The 20,130-nt window shown below is 38.2% G+C and overlaps 1 pseudogene; it reads right to left on the bottom strand.

Annotated features, from left to right (window-relative positions):
* Nucleotides 1-15,149: 15,149 nt before the first annotated feature.
* On the bottom strand, nt 15,150-15,652 carry LOC149182840 (large ribosomal subunit protein eL33y pseudogene; annotated as a pseudogene).
* Between the last annotated feature and the right edge of the window lie 4,478 nt (nt 15,653-20,130).

The following is a 20,130-nucleotide window of genomic DNA, read 5'->3' as shown; positions in this document are numbered from 1 at the left end:
GAATTTTCCCTATATATACCGCCCTCAGCATTGTTTCAAGGTTTGGTAAATTGGTATTTTTCACTAGAGACTCGCACTGTATACCTGAAATTGGTTCTGTAATCAAAGATTGCCGAAAGTTCTGAGAAGAGACTGTTTGATGTGTTATGAATGTTTTTCTGGAGACTGAAGATGGAATTCTTGTGCTGCAACCTGATTCAATAAGTGCTTCTTACCTCTGTTTACTCTTTACCATTATCTAAATAGCAGAAATAAATATTAGCTTAGAATTTGTTTAAATACACTCTATGCTCAATTTCTGTTGTTTCTTTATGTTTTCCTCTGAATGAATTGGTAATGAATATGAATTCCTTCTGGCTCATATTTACCCCGATTCACCTGTGTGTGCTGATTATCTAGGGATTCTTTACTGCCCCTAGGTAGAGCTCTGTTATCTACCCCTGTTAAGCTGACTGAGGGATTCTTAACTACCCCTCATTACTTAGCATTCATCCCATCCTTTAAACCTGAAACATTGTTTCATTTGCAGCTACCTAGCTCCATTTTATCTCTTGGGACCAAGAAAACGCACCAGCAGTCCTCCTTTTCGACTCCACGCCCAATGGTTTGAAACTTTCAGACTATGCTCTACCTCTCTACCTGAGAAAATCAATTATCCCACGAAAATCGGAACAAAAACCCCTGAACTCAATAACTAGCCTAAGATCCTTTTCAACAAAGCTAAAATCTGAAAGAGAGAGCCCTCTCTGATTGCAGGTGGGCTAGAACCTGCAGCCCAAAGTTGGTTTGTGGTTACCTCGGCCGTATCCTTTTCCGGAGCTTAAGGACAACCTGAGTGATAACATAATGGCGACTCAACTGGGGATTTTCCTCAGATAGTTTCACGAAGAAGGTAAGAAAGCTCCGCTGAGACCATAAATCAATTTTTCCAATTGCTGTTTATCTCTTAAAACTACAGATGAAGCCTGAATTTCAGCCAGGAAGCCTTTGAAACTGTTCTTTGCTTTGCATTAACAGGAGTAAATAAATGCCGCTTTAGTCAATCTTCATGCTAGTTTTAAGTTACAAATAGCTGTCCCAAATTTTGATTAGTTCTTTGCTATTTCTAAAAACATTCCCAGAAAAATACCAAAAACAAATTCGGAAGCTGGCTCCCAAGAAAAATCCACGATATACTAGGTCAAATCCAGACCCTAATCCCCCAGCTGTTTTTGATAATCCGAACCTAATCCCGAAGATCCTTAGGAAGCAAGATAGACAAGAATATTTCGCTGATAAAACTCCTAAAACAACTTACGCAAGCTGTGTCCCAACTCCTGTCAAAGTTTTATTCCGATCAACTCCTGCTTCCCCTGGTTCATCATCCACATCACATAGCACTCCTTCCACACCTCCATTCACTGCAAATACTACAACTACCACTACTACTGTTCCTGTTACCCCAGTTATCCCTGCCGTCCCAGTTGTTCCATTTGTCCCCGTTGTTCCACTTATCCCTGCCAATATGGCTAATAGATATGCACCCCTGCAATTACCTGCTAATGCTGGGGCTTTACCTCAAGATTACCAATCGAAAATCACGTATTTTGATTCCACTGGTCCTTTCACAGCCATTCAGCATACCAAAAAGATGCAAGACTATTTTGAAAACTATGAAATAGATGATGATAGCATGAGAATGAGAATTTTTGTTCAAAGTCTAACAGGTGATGTAAGAACTTGGTTCAGATCACTTGCTGCAAATTCCATAACTACCCCAGATGAGCTGTACCAATCTTTTACCAACAGATGGGAGAAAAAGAAAGACCCTTTGCACATACTATTTGAATACGATACAATTAAAAGAGGTCCTCAAGAAACTGTTTTGGAGTACTGTGCAAGATTCAATAATGTTTACAATGCAATACCATAGAATCTGAGGCCACCCCCTGACCTTGCCTTGTACAAATTTTCGGATGGTTTTGACCTGGATATGGCATACCAGTTAAAAGAAAGAGCTCCTCAGACCCTTGCAGACATGCAAAATGTCGCTGTCAGCGTTGAGGCCAACTTAATTGCCAAAAGGAACAGAGCTAGGATGGAGAGAAGAACCACCTTTAAGGAAGAACCCTCAGCCTTTGACCAGAAGCTTGATGCTATTATCAATGGCCTGCAAAGATTGGGAGAAAGAGTAGAAAACGTTGAGAGAGAAGCATCATGGGAAGGACAACAATCAATACCATAAGGAATCCAAATTTTAGGAAAACGCAGAACACAAATGCTGGTAGGTCTAGCCAAGACCATGACATAAGACCTCCTTTTCAAGATAACTATGTTGAAGGATCCACTTCTAGTCAACCCACATAAGACACTCACATGAATTTGATGGATCTAAAGGGTGAGCACCAAACTTTCCTGAGCCAAGAAGACCAAAATGAACTTGATTATAATCAGTTTCAGACTAAGTCCGGTGAGTCTTTTGACTTTAAAAAAGGATATGATACTGCTGTGCATGAAGTACACAAACAATATAAGCTGAGAACTAGGACCATTAACATCTCCAAGCCTGGTAAAACAAAGGAAGGAAAACAACCCAACAAGATTAAAAACAAAGATGTCATGACAGAACCAGCTGATACAACTGTCCCAAACCCGCAACAAGTGACTGTAGAAGACATAACATACACGCAACCTTCTATTGAGCAGCCTCTATCACCTCCTTCCTCAAAAGAAAATTCGAACAGCGTTCCAAAAATCCCTCCTGAAACTGTAAAACTGCAAGTAGTCAATCCCCACAACGCTGATAAACAAGAGCGAATGGCTGATAATTCAAATGAAAAAGAAAAAAATGCCCTCATCAATACCAAGACACCATTGGAAAAACCATTTAATCTAGAGGCAGAAATAGGTAAATTGAAAATACCTGTTCCTCTTTCAGAACTTGCCAAACACGATGTATATAGGCAACAAATTCAAAGGTCGCTTCAGATTCCAGCAAACAAAGACGATGTAAATGTTTTGGATGATTCTCCTGAACTGCTATTCGGTCCAGAAGTCAATGGAAAATCAATACATGGACCTATTCCACCCTTTTATGTTAGTTTGCATATACATGACAAAGTTTTGCACAACGCTATGTTTGACTCAGGAGCCTCACACAACCTTATGCCCAAGTCAGTCATGGATAAACTAAACCTCGATATCACAAGACCTTACAAAGATTTATACTCATTTGACTCAAGTCAAGTGAAATGTTTAGGCCTCATCAAAGATTTGTGTGTCTCCTTAGTCCAATATCCCAACAAGACCATCCTCATGGATGTGGTGGTGGTTGACATCCCACCAAAGTACGATATGCTCCTATCAAGATCACGGGGAGAAAAGCTGCAAGGATCCCTTCAACTCGACCTCTCCTATGCCACCATTTCTGTCTTTGGGTAACCAAAGAGACTGTACAGAGAAATGCTGATGAAATATGTGGTGAGTAGTGAGAGCAAGCCTGAAAATTTTCCCATTTACTCAATACATTCTGACATGGATTCCTTTATTTTGTTTAATGATGACACAAATTCTCCAACTGAGGATGAGCCTTTGGCTCTAGAATTTCAAACGCACATTAATGAAGAATCGATTACACGCACCCATGAGACTGTCACAACAGATAATGCAACTAGCATACAAGAAGAACTTCCTCAAACAGAAACCTCAAATCTGCCCGCTGCAAGAATGGCTGAAACTATTAGCGCTAACCACAAGCAAGAAACCATATGGTACTTAGAGTTTGACGGCTCTGTCAACAAGTTAGGGGTAGGGGCAGGTGTTTGGATTCACAACACATATAACAACCATGCACAAGGCCATGCCTACAGACTGAATTTCAAATGCACCAACAACATGGCAGAGTATGAGGCTCTGCTGTTAGGCCTTAAACTCCTCAAAGCTCTAGGAGCTAAAAAAGTGTCTATCCTAGGTGACTCTGATTTAATCATACAACAGATGAAAGGTAATTTTGTTACAAATGACAATAGAATGAGAGCCTATAGGACTGCTGCCACTAATATACTCAATGCATTCACTGAATTCAAGCTTGACAAGATCTCAAGAAATCACAACATTCACGCTCACATCCTAGCCACTTTTGCAAGTACATGTAAGCTTCCCTTTGACCCAAACCACCACCTCACAACGGAAATAAAACATAGGCCCGCTGTCCCAAATAACATTAAAGATTGGCAAGTGTTCGAAAATGATGCCCAAATTAATAATTTCCTTACCCTCGAGCATGAATTTTCAAATATTAACATAGATATGGATGCTATGACAGATTCAGAACAACAAGCAACTGAGAATCAGCAGGCTGTAACTGCTACAACAGCCAAAAAAATCCTAAACCCAACGGTTTTTGACAAAGAAAGCATTGAACAGCTGAAACAGATGCACTTGGAAGAAATAGACAAAACAGAGGCAGAAATCATTGAGCTAAAAGATAATTTTTTGCCTGCTGGCCTGACCCCACTAGAAGACATGTTTGACGCCAATGATGTGCCCAGAAAGCCAAAATTGCAGCCAATAAACACTGATATAGAAGAACACAACATTGGGACAGCAGAAAATCCAAAAATGATCAAACTGTCCAAAAATTTGCCTCTTGATCAAAAGCCCAAGTACATTGATTTATTCAAAGAGTTCCAAGATGTGTTCGCTTGGAGTTATGAGGATTTGAAATCCTATGACACCTCGGTGATCCAACACACAATTCCCTTAAAACAAAACCAGAAACCCTTCAAGCAGAAACTTAGAAGAATTAACCCTATGCTTCTTCCCCCGATTGAGAAGGAAGTAAAGAGGATGTTTGAAGCAGGCATAATAGCACCCATTAGATTTTCCGAGTGGGTGTCCAATCTTGTTCCTACAAGAAAAAAGACAGGTGAAATCAGACTTTGTGTAGATCTCAAAAATTTAAACCAAGTCTCCTTAAAAGACCACTATCCTTTGCCCAAAATGGATCACATCCTACAAAGAGTAGTGGGATCATCTAGAATCTCTTTGCTAGATGGATTTTCAAGTTTCAACCAAATACTTGCTCACCCGGACAACCAAGACAAAACTGCCTTTACCACTCCGTGGGGAACATTTAAGTATGTGAAGATGCCATTCGAACTTAAAAACGCTGATGCCACATTTCAAAGAGCAATGGATATTGCTTTTGCCAAGGAAATACATGATTTCCTAGTTGTCTACTTGGATGACTTAACCCCATTTTCCAAATCTGATGAAGAACACCTCAAGAATCTTAGGCAAATTTTCATGACATGTAGGAAATATGGCATTTCCTTGAATCCCAAGAAGTCCCTATTTGGCCTAGAAGAAGGCAAGTTACTTGGCCACATTATATCAAAAGATGGGATTAGAATTGATCCTGAAAGAATCCAAGCCATCCTCCAAATTCCATTTCCAAGAAACATTAAAAAGCTACAAGCATTCCTTGGGAAAATCAACTTTCTAAGAAGATTTATTCCAAATCTAGCTAAACTAATACGACTGTTAAGCAACATGTTAAAGAAGGATGCCAAGGTAAGATGGTCCCTGGAAACCAAGCAAGCATTTGAAAGTATCAAAACTGCATTAACCCAAACCCCTGTCCTCACTAGCCCACAGTTTGACAGAGATTTTACAATTTTCGTTTGCATCTGATCACACAATAGCCGCTATCCTTTTGCAAAAGAATGAACAGGGAGCTGAAAAGCCAATTGCCTTTTTCAGCCAAGCCTTAAGAGACGCCCCTTTGAAGTATCCAATAATGGAAAAGCAGGCCTACGCACTTGTTAAGGCCATCAAGGATTTTAGAGTGTACATACTGTATTCACACGTGATTGCCTATGTTCCACACGCTGCTGTAAAAGACATATTGACACAAGAAGGATTAGAAGGCAAAAGTGGCAAGTGGATTGCAAGCATCCTTGAGTATGACATAGAAATAAACCAACCAAGCTGATAAAGGGACAAGGTTTAGCTAAACTGATGTCCGAAACAAACTTTCAAGCCTTAGACATTAACCAGCTAGACAATGAACAGGAGCTGGCGACTCCACAGATCAGTGAAATATTTCTGCAATGCCCCTGGTACGCTGATATATGCTTTGTATTGTTAAACCTGTGTGCTCCCCCAGGATTTTCCAGGACCAAGAAAAGATTCTTGAAAATGAAGGCTCTAAAGTTTTGTGTTATAGATGGTGCATTATTTTGGAGAAATCATGAAGGTATATTGCTTAATTGTTTAGCCATGAATGAAACTAACAATGTCATGAAAGAATTCCATGCAGGTGACTGTGGAGGACATCTATATTGGAAGTCCACTGCTGATAAAATTTTAAGGGCTGGTTTCTATTGGCCCACTCTTTTTGTAGATGTAAAGAAGTTTTCCATGTCATGTCACAAATGCCAAATTTTTGAGGGCAAGAGAAAGCTGTTACCCCTGCCCCTTAAACCCATCTCAACCGAAAAACCTTTTCAACAATGGGGTCTTGACTTCATTGGAGAAATCCATCCCTCTTCCTCAGGCCAACACAAATGGATCCTAACAGCCACCGACTATTTCACTAAGTGGGTTGAAGCCATTCCCTGTAGACAAGCCAATGACACTATCATTATCCAATTCCTTGAGTGCAATATCCTTTCTAGATTTGGTTGCCCTGAGAAAATCATCACTGATAATGCCGCTGCCTTTAAGTCCAAAAAGATGACCAGTTTCTGCCATAAGTTTCATATCACCCTGGGCCACTCTACAGCCTATTACCCTCAAGGTAATGGCCTGGCAGAATCTTCAAACAAAAGTCTCATCAACATCATAAAGAAAGTGCTAGAAGAAAACAAGAAGAACTGGCACAAAAAACTGATAAATGCCCTACGGGCAGGCAGACTTTCAAGCAAAAGATCAATTGGGATGAGCCCTTATGAGCTGGTATATGGCATGGGGGCCAAATTTCCTTCATCCTTGGGCATTCCTACTATCAAGATGTTACAGGAGATTCAGGCTGAACCAAATGACATTCAAAGAAGAATCAATCAGGCAATTCATCTTCAGCAAACCAGAGAACAAGTTTACGACAGAGCTCCAATTTTGCAATAAAAGCTTAAAAATATGTTTGATAAGAGAGCTAAATTTTGGGTTGTGTTATATTCTTTCCACGTAGTTAATAGGGGGTTTGAAGGGCACCCGTAACCCCACTTTATGGGGTTCGGGGCAGCGCCCCAGAAAATTTTGGTTTTGGACCATATGTTAGGTTGGGCGAACCCACCTATGGTTTTGTGCATGATTTTCGCACATGTTTTTTGGACACGATGGTTTTCGGTCCATGGTATTGGACGTGATGGTTTTCGGTCCATGGTATTGGATGCTTCGGCATGTATAAATATGTATTGTAACATTGAAAGGAACATAATGAAAAATCAAGCTGGTAGTCCCGGTTTTGGGATCCAGGGAAAAACCTTTGTGCATATGTGTTTTATGGGTTATGCTCTCGCATTGTTTATTTTCTTTGTTTAAGAATTCATATGCAGGTAATTTCTGTACAGGGTTAAAACCTACACTAAAGCTGAGGATTTCAGTATTGGTGACAAAGTTCTAAGGTGGGATTCAAGAAAAGAAGACAAGGGAAAACATGCTAAGTTTGATTTTTTATGGAAAGGGCCATTTGTTGTCTCTGCTGTTCAGGGAAATAACACATACTTTCTCAGGTCTATAGAGGACAACACTGTTGAAGAAGGCCTTATTAATGGCCGTATGCTGAAACATTACCATGACCCCTTTTAAGGGACATAATGCAGCCTTGTAAATATCTTTGTACAGTAATATTTGTATATATTAGCATTCTGTTTTTATTTTGTATAAGCAGGTCGATTATTTAAGGAGCAGTTGTAAATTTTATGAAGACACAGCCAATGCGAGTATTCCAGTTTTAAAGGCTCTGTCTCTACACCAATTTCAAACAAAACAGAAAGAGGAAAATTGTCACATTACAAGCAATTCATGGTAGAAAAGAAATATTTGCAGTCAAAAGCATGTTCCAACAACATTGTACATAGTTATCAAGCACGCAGAAGAAAGCAGGCGATGCTATACAGTTCACAGTAACTCAGTTGAGGAGAGAATGTTTCAGATTTCAAAATTTCACATTTTTAGCAGCCAGAACAAAGAAGTGCTTTCCAGTCTACAGCAACAAATAGAAAAATCAAGGCAGTGTGACCTGCTATTCTTGGCTTTTCACAAGGAAAAGCCATCCCCAAGTGGAGCCACTGTTAGCCTCCTGTTGCAACAGGGTTTCATCTTTCATGATTGAAATTTTTACATGCCAAATATGTCATACTTTGCAGGCTGCAGTGTTCCATATTTCCACAAAATGCCATGAACTCTGCTAGTCCAAATGGCACTGCTGTATTTCAATTTTGATGAGTTGTTCCAATTTTGAAGAGTATTTAAAGGGAGATTCAAACAGTCTAATCTTGGTCTCCCTAGGTTTCAATTTCCTGTTTAGAATATAGAGAATGTATCTGTCTAAACAGTTTAATCTTGGCAGATTTGTAGATAGGTAGAGAATCACAGGGACCTAACTGCTTAATCTGGGCCCTTGGCAGAAATAAGTGTAGATTTAGATAGGAAAGCATTCAAAAGAAAAATTGTAGATTAGGGTCTGCAAGTCTAAGTGCACCCACCCAAAAAGAAGAAAAAATGTTAGGAAGGTAGGCCGGGTAGGTAGCTGTGAGGTCGTAGAATGATGATTCATGATCAATCTTGTGTTTTAAAGTCTTATATCTTTTCAGATCACAGTTATCAGGCAGTTTTTCATCTGGAGGAGCTCGAGCTAGACATAACTAACTTCCCCTTCTTCTCATTTCCCAAGTCATTTACTAACTTCCCCAAAGAGGTCAAGATCTGCTTGATTCCTCTTAGTTTCATCATTCTCCATGTCATTTGTCTTGGTGAAGATCTTCTTCACTCAAGCATTCTTTATTTCTCATTTACAAGTTCTTTTCCCCAAAATTAGCCTGAGGACCCATACCTTAGCGCTTTCTTATCATCTCCGTATTAACTACTAACTCTAGTACATAACCCCCTATCAGTTTTCCCCTTCCCCTACTAAAACTATGTATATAATACTCCCCTATGTAAATATCCCCTCCCTGGAATTATAGCCATATTTCTTCTAAGTCAGGGAAAAGGCAGTCCATTTGGGGCTGTGTTTAGCTCATCCGAGTCTTAAAGGAATTAGTCTGACACCTGGTCAGGCTAATAACCATTGTTTCCTAATCCTAACCCTCAAAACCATCTTTCCAATCCCTAACCTAAAGTTTTGTGCACAAATCCTTAAACCCCCGCTCACAAACCCTCAAAAAACCCATATTGCGCCCCTATCCCTAAGTCCCGAGTGTAAATACATTAACCCGCATTCATTTTAACCTCAAAAACCCACATAAAACATAGTTTTTACCCCCCCGCCGCGTCGTATTAAAATCCGGATATTCCGCGCGCCCTGTACATTAACTCCCCGCCGCCTCGTCCCTCCCGCCAACCGTCCGATCACCCGCCCCGCAGATCAATGGTGGGTGGGTGTTCCCATCTCCCAAGCCACCCGAAGGTTAGCGTTCAGGAGTTGGGCGGTATCGCCGCCATACTCCTGCCACGCGTCACCTTCCCGGGCATGGCGGAGCCCCCTCTGACAAAACGACCCATACCTAAAGGCGGTGTGCCTGAAACCATTTACTGCCCCCCCTTGTGACGTAAGCCACACGTCACCTACCGCGTCATCTGCCTGTGTGGCCTCCTGCCACCGTACCGCCGAGTCACACTGCCACGTGTCCTGCCACATCATTAGACCTGCCGTACTACCACGTCACCTCCGTACATGCTGACGTCATCATGTTGACGTCATCTTGCCACGTCATCCGCCGTACGAAGTCCGTCATGCTGACGTCATCAGAAATTTTGGCGCGAAGGGCGAAAATCACACTTTGGAGCCCTGGAATCAGTTTCTGAGGCAGTTTTTGATGCGCGATTTGTGCCGCATTACTGGATAAATTAGGCAAAAATGGGGAATCTTTTTATCGCGCAGCCCCCAGCAAGCCCGAAAGGTTCCGAACGACCCGTTTTTCTTCACAAAGCATGCAGAAAGGAGCAGAAGATAGTTCTAAAGGAAACAGAGGCCGAACAACGACCATTAACTTGTGATTAGACCCACAACAAAGGAGAAAAGCAACCCAATTCATTTGTCATAGAGTATCAGAGGAAAGAGAAGCAACAAAGTGTACCAGTTAAATTGTTTAATGGAAACCTTCAGTTCCCAAAGCAGGTTAACATTGAATGGCCGCCAACAAAGTCAAATCAAGCGGTGAAAGCCCATCCCAACTCTCAAATCGCAGTTGAAGCATTTAATGCCACCAAACTACAATGGAGCAGATACCCATGCACAGTTATTGTAGAGGCAACTACACCAAGCCATCGAGGACAAGCACATTCAATTCAGTTTGATACGGCAGCCCTCAGCGCAGCCAAAGATATTTTCATGCATTTATTTAAGATAGGATTAGGTCAGACTAATTATTCTTTAGGATCTGTTTAGGTCAAGATGTAAGAAACAAATTGTAGAGAATTTCCCTATATATATTGCCCTCAACATTGTTTCAAGGGTTGGTAAATTGGTATTTTTCACTAGAGACTCGCACTGTATACCTGAAATTAGTTCTGTAATCAAAGATTGTCGAAAGTTCTGAGAAGAGACTGTTTGATGTGTTATGAATGTTTTTCTGGAGATTGAAGATGGAATTCTTGTGCTGCAACCTGATTCAATAAGTGCTTCTTACCTCTGTTTACTCTTTACCATTATCTAAATAGCAGAAAGAAAGATTAGCTTAGAATTTGTTTAAATACACTCTATGCTCAATTTCTGCTGTTTCTTTATGTTTTCCTTTGAATGAATTGGTAATGAATATGAATTCCTTCTGGCTCATATTTACCCTGATTCACCTGTGTGTGCTGATTATCTAGGGATTCTTTACTGCCCCTAGGTAGAGCTATGTTATCTACCCCTGTTAAGCTGACTGAGGGATTCTTAACTGCCCCTCATTACTTAGCATTCATCCCATCCTTTAAACCTGAAACATTGTTTCATTTGCAGCTACCTTGCTCCATTTTCTCTCTTGGGACCAAGAAAACGCACCAGCAGTCCTCCTTTTCAACTCCACGCCCAATGGTTTGAAACTTTCAGACTATGCTCTGCCTCTCTACCTGAGAAAATCAATTATCCCACCAAAATCGGAACAAAAACCCCTGAACTCAATAACTAGCCTAAGATCCTTTTCAACAAAGCTAAAATCTGAAAGAGAGAGACCTCTCTGATTGCAGGAGGGCTAGAACTTGCAGTCCAAATTTGGTCTGTGGTTACCTCAGCCGTATCCTTTTCCGGAGCTTAAGGACAACCTGAGTGATAACAGAATGTTAAAAACCTCCATCAGGTGACAAGAAGACCGACTAGTAGCTCTAGCAAAGAAACTCACATGTAGAACAGAGTCTAAGAAAGAGAATTTATCCCCATAATTACTAAGGAAGCCAAACCAGGAATAATGCCACCTCGCTGCCATGACAAAGTGTATCATGAAATCCCCGCTAGCCAAGCTGGCAGATAGTATGAATGCACCTCGACCCTGGTCTGGAACCCCTCAACCGCTGCTGCAACAAGCCGAATACATCACGCGTTCGAATCTCAGAACAATCTACCCACAGGTAGAGCAGAGGTGCTGGGCAGAGTGCCAAAGTAGAGCATACCATAATATTTAACCATAATCATGGAGCCTTAGTCCTCTTTTAGCACTCGCTGGTTTATTTTAGGGTGGGAAGAATTCTTCCATGCTGCACTCACTGGTTTATTTAAGGGTTGGCAGAAAGGTTTTACTGGAAAAAGTTGTGAAACCTTTATTTTCAGGAGAATCTTGAACTTGAAAGAAATAGAAACTGAAAATGAGAAATAACTGTAGTTTGAGGAAATACAGTGCTTTACATAGATGTCATATTAAAGATATTGAACTTTTATATACAGCTAGTGCTACAAAGGTTACTAAAATTGATAAGGGTTTGGCATATGTCAACGTTTGCCATCTTCAATGAGAAACACTTTTACAGAAATACTACTTTTTTGAAAATTGAAAATATCATATACCTAATCTCCAAATGCATGCCTTTGTAGTAATGGCAAGAGTATCTCTGTAAAACATTGGCAAGAATATCTCTGTAAAACATCTTCAGGTTGGACTGTTTAATGCAAGTCATGGATGAGGTGGAGGAGCTGGAGGATGATTGAAAATCCTATATTGCACTGGTTTCTTGGCTGGCCAGCCTGAACTAGGTGGGGGATCAGAGATCCCATAATCACTTTTCACATAATCTTCAACAACTAAAGAGTCATCTTTGTTTTCACTGTGCTGATCCTCCAAGTTTCTTCTACTGCTGCTTCTTTTGATACTACTACTTGCATCCCTACTCATGTCAAAATTATCTTTCTGTGGTGCATGTTCAAGAACAAAAAGTTTATAATTTGCACAAAAGAGGCAGCAACATAATCACATGATTTCCATGAACATACTTGAAACAAAACATTTCAATTACATAAAGAAAGCTGCATGCAAAAAGAACCCATTGAGAGTGCTGAAACTTACCATTACTGCTTCTCCTCCACTGTCCAGACCAATCCAGTAAAGAGTTTCTTCATGACCTGCACAAATAATAAGAATTTTACATCATAGCAAACCAAACTCACCAGTGAAACTTCATAAATTAAGTTATATTAAAAAAAAATACTCTGAATTAAGCAATCCATGACAGGCTGCAAGAATGGGCTGAGAAAAATAAGTAGAAATAAAACACAAACCATGAGGATGGGTTCTGGATAATGCCCACATAATGTTATATGTGCAGAAGATCAGTAGTAATGGCAATACACAGGCCCACTTCATTCTGTGTTTAGTCCTCCTTGTGCTCACTCTATATGCAAAACTGATTGGATTAGAATAGCTGGGCTATTATTGATGTCATTAGCAGCCACTGATGTGATATTTTCTCCAGTGAAGGCTCCATGGAGAGGAGAGTCTACTGAGAGTCGGTTACATGGCCATGTTGTTGCTGCTGTGTGAGGATTGGAAAGAAAAGAGAGCGACGGTGGGGGGCATGCAATATCATTCAATTGCATTAATAAGGTGGCAGTATTTGTGTTTAATGCTTTTTGGGTTTTTCAGCCCATTCACTGCCTCCCTTTTAATGCTCACAGACTCGGATCTCATAATGATATGTTATGATCTCCCTATGAGCTATTACAAGTTTATTGGCATTATCAAATTATTCTAGATAGGTCGACCTGGACGTGCAGAGGGTATTCTGGAAACCAATATTTGGGTAGCGTAAGAGAAGCCATGGTCAACAACCTTTTTGACCATGCCAAAGATCTCTGGCATGTCCCATCATTGAATGGCTCATCCGAAGGCTGGTAAGTGGATAAGACATGCACGTACACACATTCAATGTTATTCAAATGCCAAGGATTTCAAATGCTTCACCACTTCCTGGATTTCAAATTGAAAAGTTGCGCGGGAAATTTCTGCAACAATGTGTTAAAAAGGGTTGCAATGGCTAGATTTCATTTTCGTCACGGTATTGATGGGCTTAGCCTCTCTGGCACTAGCATCGACATCGCCCCCTGTTGCAATAACACCCAAGGCGACCCCAGTTCAATTCCCAGCAGTGCCATCACCGCAGATCTTTCGCAGGGATGTTCGCTCAAAATCAATAATGCACTGAAATTTTCAAAACACGATGGCTGACTCATGAAAAGAATTGCATGTTGCATGAGCATGAAATTTTTTAATTACAAGGTTCGCTTATGAATATAGATTTTGATCTATATGCACAGTTCGATATACAGGTATTAGTCTCTGAGGAGGAAGAGGAACTCCTATTCTAGGATTTCTCCGCTTAATATTGTATTGGATGCCCAGTAAGCATTGTTTGGGGCAATTCGTAGCAGATGGGGCGATTCTAAGAATCGCCGGGTGGTGGGGCGATTCTCAGAATCTCTCGGCCACTACCCCGCCACTAGTGGTGGTGGCGGGGCGATTCTGAGAATCGCCCCACCACCGGGTGATTCTCAGAATCACCCCACCTGCTACAAATTGCCCCATACAATGCTTACTGGGCATCCAATATGATAATAAATGGATTTCAGAACATGAGTTCCTCTTTGTGAGGTAAAATTTATATATAGATATGAGTCAATAAGAATTATGGTAGCCGATTCATCCATGAAATGTGGATGAGCTAATTAATTTTCTTTGACAAAACTGTAGGTTGGCATGCAAAGAGATCAAGATTTAGATAGGTGGCCGAAACACAAAGCTGGTATGTAATACTCATATGCTATGCAATCTTGAAATTTGTGATCCCAACTCTTCTAATTCAACTTGAACATTTGCGCGTACTCCCAAGGCACCCATCCAAATCTGCAGTATGTTTTCCATATATAACTATTTGTTTTTTGTTTAAGGGAGGGAGGGTTGTAGATGACTCTGTAAATGAAACAAGTTGTTTGTTTAATTTGGCTTATCTTGAATTTAGTATGATAAGGGATAAATGTCCTCAGGATTTGAACATGCCTGAATCTCCCACCCAAAACCTCGAGATTAAGCATTTATGTGAGGCTTGCAAGAAATTAGAGCTCAGAGCGCTCATCAAAATCTGCAGTAGGTATGATCTTCGTAAATTTTTTCCCTGTCTTCCCCTTTTCATTGATTTTGATGCAATATTTTCTATTCCTCCATTCATCAAGAGGGAATTTTGATGTTAATTAATTTTGGCAGGAACAAACAAAATAGTTATTCAGTAAAATTTCAGTTTTGATCTATTTTAATGAATTGAACATTTTAAAGAGTAGTACATAACATGTGCAGATGTCTACACCAAACAGCTATCACTACTCATGTTGTCAAAATCATGATTTCATAGTTCTAATGTAGGTAAAAATAAAATAAATAAAGATGCAAATATTCTAGGGAAAAAAATGTAAATTTGCATCACATCTTCCTGTGAAGGAAAAATGTTCTCATAAATCAACGACTTCGTCAACAATAGGCCTCTCATAAATATGAAACATCCAAGAGTTTGTAGGCCAAGTAGTGATAGAAACCTCGTATGCTGCTGGGGTACATAGATAACCTCACTCTCCCTCCCATAGACTTCGGTGGCAAATTTGTTCTAATTTTGCCCTAACAATGCCACTATTACCATGCGACCTTGTTACTTTGCCCCAAATACACCTGCAATTAGTTCCCCCCTTCTTGGTTTTTGCCTTGTAAATATAGGCCATCCTTTTGCCCAGATACCAATCCACTTCCTCTGGTGTATTGACTCCTTCAATTTGAATCAGAGAAGTATTTGGGTACTGGTTTGATTTTGACCTTTTGTAGCCAAGGATGATCCCTCGAACATACAACCTGATACGCTCTCCTTGGTGTCCCTTCACCATGTTGATCAAAACGGCTCGGAACACCTCGACTGTCTATACGCCCCAAGGTGAATGGATGGACTGTTGCGCAAACTCTTCTTCTAGTTGTTGCTGCTCCTCTTCCTCCACCTCGCCCCGGCATAGACAACGTTAAAATGCATGGAACAAACAAAATAGTTACTAGTGCATGGGTGCAGGTATCAAATATGGCAAAAGAAAAAGTGAAGAATCCAACTCATTCGTTTCTTCTCAACGAACATGTAGACCCCTATTTCTTTCTTTATTTTGTTTTTTTGGAATAATTAACTCCGACTAAGATATAAATGAATAATCAATCCATAAATGTCTGTCTTTCTTTCTTTTGGTTTTTTGAATAATTAACTCTGACTAAGTTATAAATGAATAATCAATCCATAAATGTTAATTAGATTACATTGTTTGATTATTTCTAACAATCTTGATGGTAATCCTTCTCAACAAAAAACATAGTATTCCTTCTCAACGAAAACCAGACTAAGGTTAACCAATAAGGTTTCATATCAAATTTGGTTTGATATGTGATCTATCTCCTCTTCTCAGAATTATAACCTATCCAAATCTCTTATTCATGATGCATAGATTAGGCATATATGACAGGTTTTCAAGCAATTATAAAAATCCGCAATATGTTTAGTATATATGACTTTTCTTTTTCACCCATGGATCTGACACATCTATTTGTTTCCTTCCCATCCTTTTTTTCATTGGGTATGACACAATATTTTCCAATCATTGTGTATGACACAATATTTTCCAATCTTCCATTTTCAGATATTTTTTGATGCTAAATAATCTTGGAAAGCGAAAAAGAGTGGTTATTGGTGTGTATTGTGAAAGAAAAAGAGACAATCTAACACGGTTTACCTCTTCTCCATGTTTTAGATGAACACATAGGTTTCTTTCTTTTTTTCCAAAATAATGAACTCTGAATAAGATAGAAATGTAGGTGTCTTTTTCTTTTGCTAAAATAATTAACGTACATGAGATAGAAATAAATAAATAATTATGAATTGGGATCACAAATTTCAAGATTTGAGTATACTCAAATGTTCATTTTTACATTCTCTTGTATGTTTGTTTTGATTAGGTCTATTGAATCAAATTGGTTTTCAATAGGTTTGTTTTGAGTATGTGAGGTTTCTAGTGTCTTATTAATTCAAGTGGAAGAGATCTTTCTTGCATATCATTAGATTATGAAGTGACATTGGACATAATTAAGCTTTGGGCCATACCCTTTTAGAAACAACAACCCAAACTAAATGATTAGTTATTAGACCTTTTTATTTAGTAGATCTAAACTAGAAGATTATAAAAAAATTCCTTTCATTGCTTCTCATGAACCAAGATAGATTGATTCATCCCTCCTTTTTAGTGTACAAAGAGGAGTGCTTGATTTTTACTCAAAAAATATGGGGTGTTGATGTATCTATATATGGATGCTCAGGTTTTTATATTAAAAATTTTCTCCAGTGCTTGATTTGTAGTCAAAGAGATGCGGTGATAATGTACCTAGATATGGGTGTTGAGTTTTTTATATTGAAATTTTCTCTTTGTTTCAATTAGAATTAGAAGGGTTTGTTCTTTTTGTTTTCCTTATAATAAATTATTGTTCTCAATTGAAATTGGATCATTTGTATTAATGTTTCTTTTCAATGTAAGTTTGAGGTGCAAGTTACTTATTTTATTTTTAGACTATGACATTTAACACATAGTGACCTATGCTTAATAAACTAAAATTAGGAATTTTATTTTTAGATTATGACATTTAACACATAGTGACCTATGCTAAATAAACTAAAATTAGGAAGGTTTAATAACTTGCTTAGTTTTTTTTTATGGTTTTGGTGTAGCTTGTTTGTAGAGAGACTAGAGATTTGTCCCTTAGGCAATAACATTCTCTTGCATCTTTGAAATCTTATTTATTGGTTCTATGTGCTTGCATTACCATGTTTTCTTAAATGGTATTTGAAATAGTTGTTCAAGAAAATTTCTAAACATTTCAGCCTTTCATGATAAAATGTTCATTTTTACATTCCCTTGTATGTTTGTTTTGATTAGGTCTATTGAACCAAATTGGTTTTCAATAGGTTTGTTTTGAGTATGTGAGGTTTCTATTGTCTTATTAATTCAAGTGGAAGAGATCTTTCTTACATATCATTAGATTATGAAGTGAAATTGGACATAACTAAGCTTTGGGCCATACCCTTTTAGAAACAACAACCCAAACTAAATTATTAGTTATAAAGAATTAGAAATTTCACAAATATAGTAAACCAATATTAAGTGTGATTTATGGCCTTAAATGAGTTTTGGAGGGTAAACTTTGAAATGCCATAGAATTGAAATTATAGGTAACTAAAATATGTGAGTTCCAATTATCGGATAGAGTTCTTGAGAAAATGCTCCTATGACATTAGAGTTAAACATGAGGCATCTCAGGTCAAGTGCCTAATGGTTAAGAGCATGTGTTTCCTCCTAAGAGATCATAGGTTCAAAAACCAGAAGGGGTTAGAGTAGGTATGCCTTCGTAGACAATAATCAAATCGTTGCGTGGAGGTGGGTCTCTTGTTCCACAAACAAGGGGGCTTCATACACCAATTTGGTGTCTGGCTTGGCTATGACCTTAAAATTGGATAATAATAATAATTAGGATATAGATTGTTAGAAATTCATAATTTATAAGGGTGAAAGCATGGAGCTAGGTTACACTTTTTGGCAAGAGATGGCATGTTTGCGTGGAAAAAATGATTACTCAATTGAGCCCTTTTTAAGCGCTCGATCGAACCGTTTGAGCACTTAAACAATGTAACCCAATGTTATTTAGGAGCTCGATTTATTCATGTATTTGCGGCAGTCAAATGAAGGAGATTGGGTTTTGGATTTATTTTCTGGCTCAGGTAAGTTTTATTATATGGAATCGAATTTCAATATGTTATTTATTAATTTATATGTCATTGTACTAATTTACTTCATTATTTATTTTGTGCTTGATAATTAGGTACAACACTAGCATGTTGCCTTCAAAAAGGAAGAAATTGCATTGCAATTGAAAAAGATCCAATACAGTGCAATTTCATTCAACAAAGAATTAATGCTCTTCAATTTATTCTAGATGCAATGCAAGAAATTGGGTTGAAGAAAGGGGACTTTAGTGAATCACGTGTGGCAAAAAAGGCAAAGGAACCCAAACCACCATTACATGGAATGTTTGGAAAGACATACATTGGGAGATTCACAGACATCACAGATCCATTAGAAGAGGAAAATAAGCAAAAGGAAGCAGAAAATATTGTGGAAGAAGACAATGATGAAACCCTAGATGACAAAGAGTTTGGATTACGTGACATTGTTGATTAAATTGAAGTTATGCTTGGAAATCAAGCTTTGCAATGTTTTGACTTTGACATTTTATGAGAAGAATAAACACTCAATTAAGGTTGTTATGCGTTCAATATTTGTAAGATGTGATTTCACATTAATTTTTAAGTTAATCATTATTTTTTTTGAAAAAAGTAATTATTATTATTTTTTTGACATGAAATTCATAAACAAAACTATTATTTAACCATTTTTAGTTAAAATTTTCATATAAAATTTGTGATTTTGACATGTCAATTCTAGCAAAAAATTATCAAAACATGTAGTTTTTTAGTTATATTTATGTTAAAAATGGTTATTTTTATGTCCATTGTTAAAAAATATTGTTTTGTAGAAAAAATTATTTCATGTGGATTGAAAAATGAATTAAGGATGTATAAATATGTAGAATATCGAAACTTCAAAATATTGACCTTCTAAATTAAAAATGCAAAACAATAAAAACCTCACTACAAAAAAATTAAAATTAAAATAAAAAACAAGAAAATATGAAGAAAATGACCACTTCAAAATTATTAAATTTACAAAATAATTATTTACATTTCATACATTAGAAAATTTAAAGTCAAAAAATAGGTCTTTTAAAAAAAGGGTTTGATGCAGAATACCCACTTTTTAAAATCACTATGAAAATCACTACCATTCTAAAACGTAATGTACATAAAAAAAAATTGAAGTGCCAAAAACTATGCTCTAAAAAAAACATGTGTGTTCTACATCACCCCTTTTCAAAATCAGGTCACTTTTTTGCTATCTCTACGAAACGGGTAACCGTATTAGTTCCCGTTTCAAAGTTTACATTGTTTAAAGTGGCAGTACCTTAGATATAACTTTAATATTAGCATGTGCCTTGAAGACAAGTGATGCAAGAGTATATTCTACAGTAAGGGCATATGGTAATAACATTGGCAGTATGTGCCTAGTGATGGTAGTCCTGCATCATGACCCTCGTGAGAGTCACTAGAAAAGAAAAAAAAGTGGTTTCAATATAACATGGGTAATCTATAATACATAATCTTAGTCAAGTACCCTTGATAAATGGGATTATGGCAGTTATACTAAATAAAGCTAGGCTTGAAGCACTGATTTTGATAATTCAAGTTTATTGACATGTATGGCTCGCTCAAGACATTACAGAATGGCTAGAATCAAGTATCGGTGGCTTATTTTGATTTGTCTCTCATAATCATCCCTCT

The sequence above is a fragment of the Pinus tabuliformis genome, chromosome 3_2 (assembly GCF_031772625.1).
Source record: "Pinus tabuliformis cultivar Carrire ecotype Pingquan chromosome 3_2, CPIR1, whole genome shotgun sequence".
Lineage (NCBI taxonomy): Eukaryota > Viridiplantae > Streptophyta > Pinopsida > Pinales > Pinaceae > Pinus > Pinus tabuliformis.
This window is presented reverse-complemented; position numbering and strand designations above follow the sequence as displayed.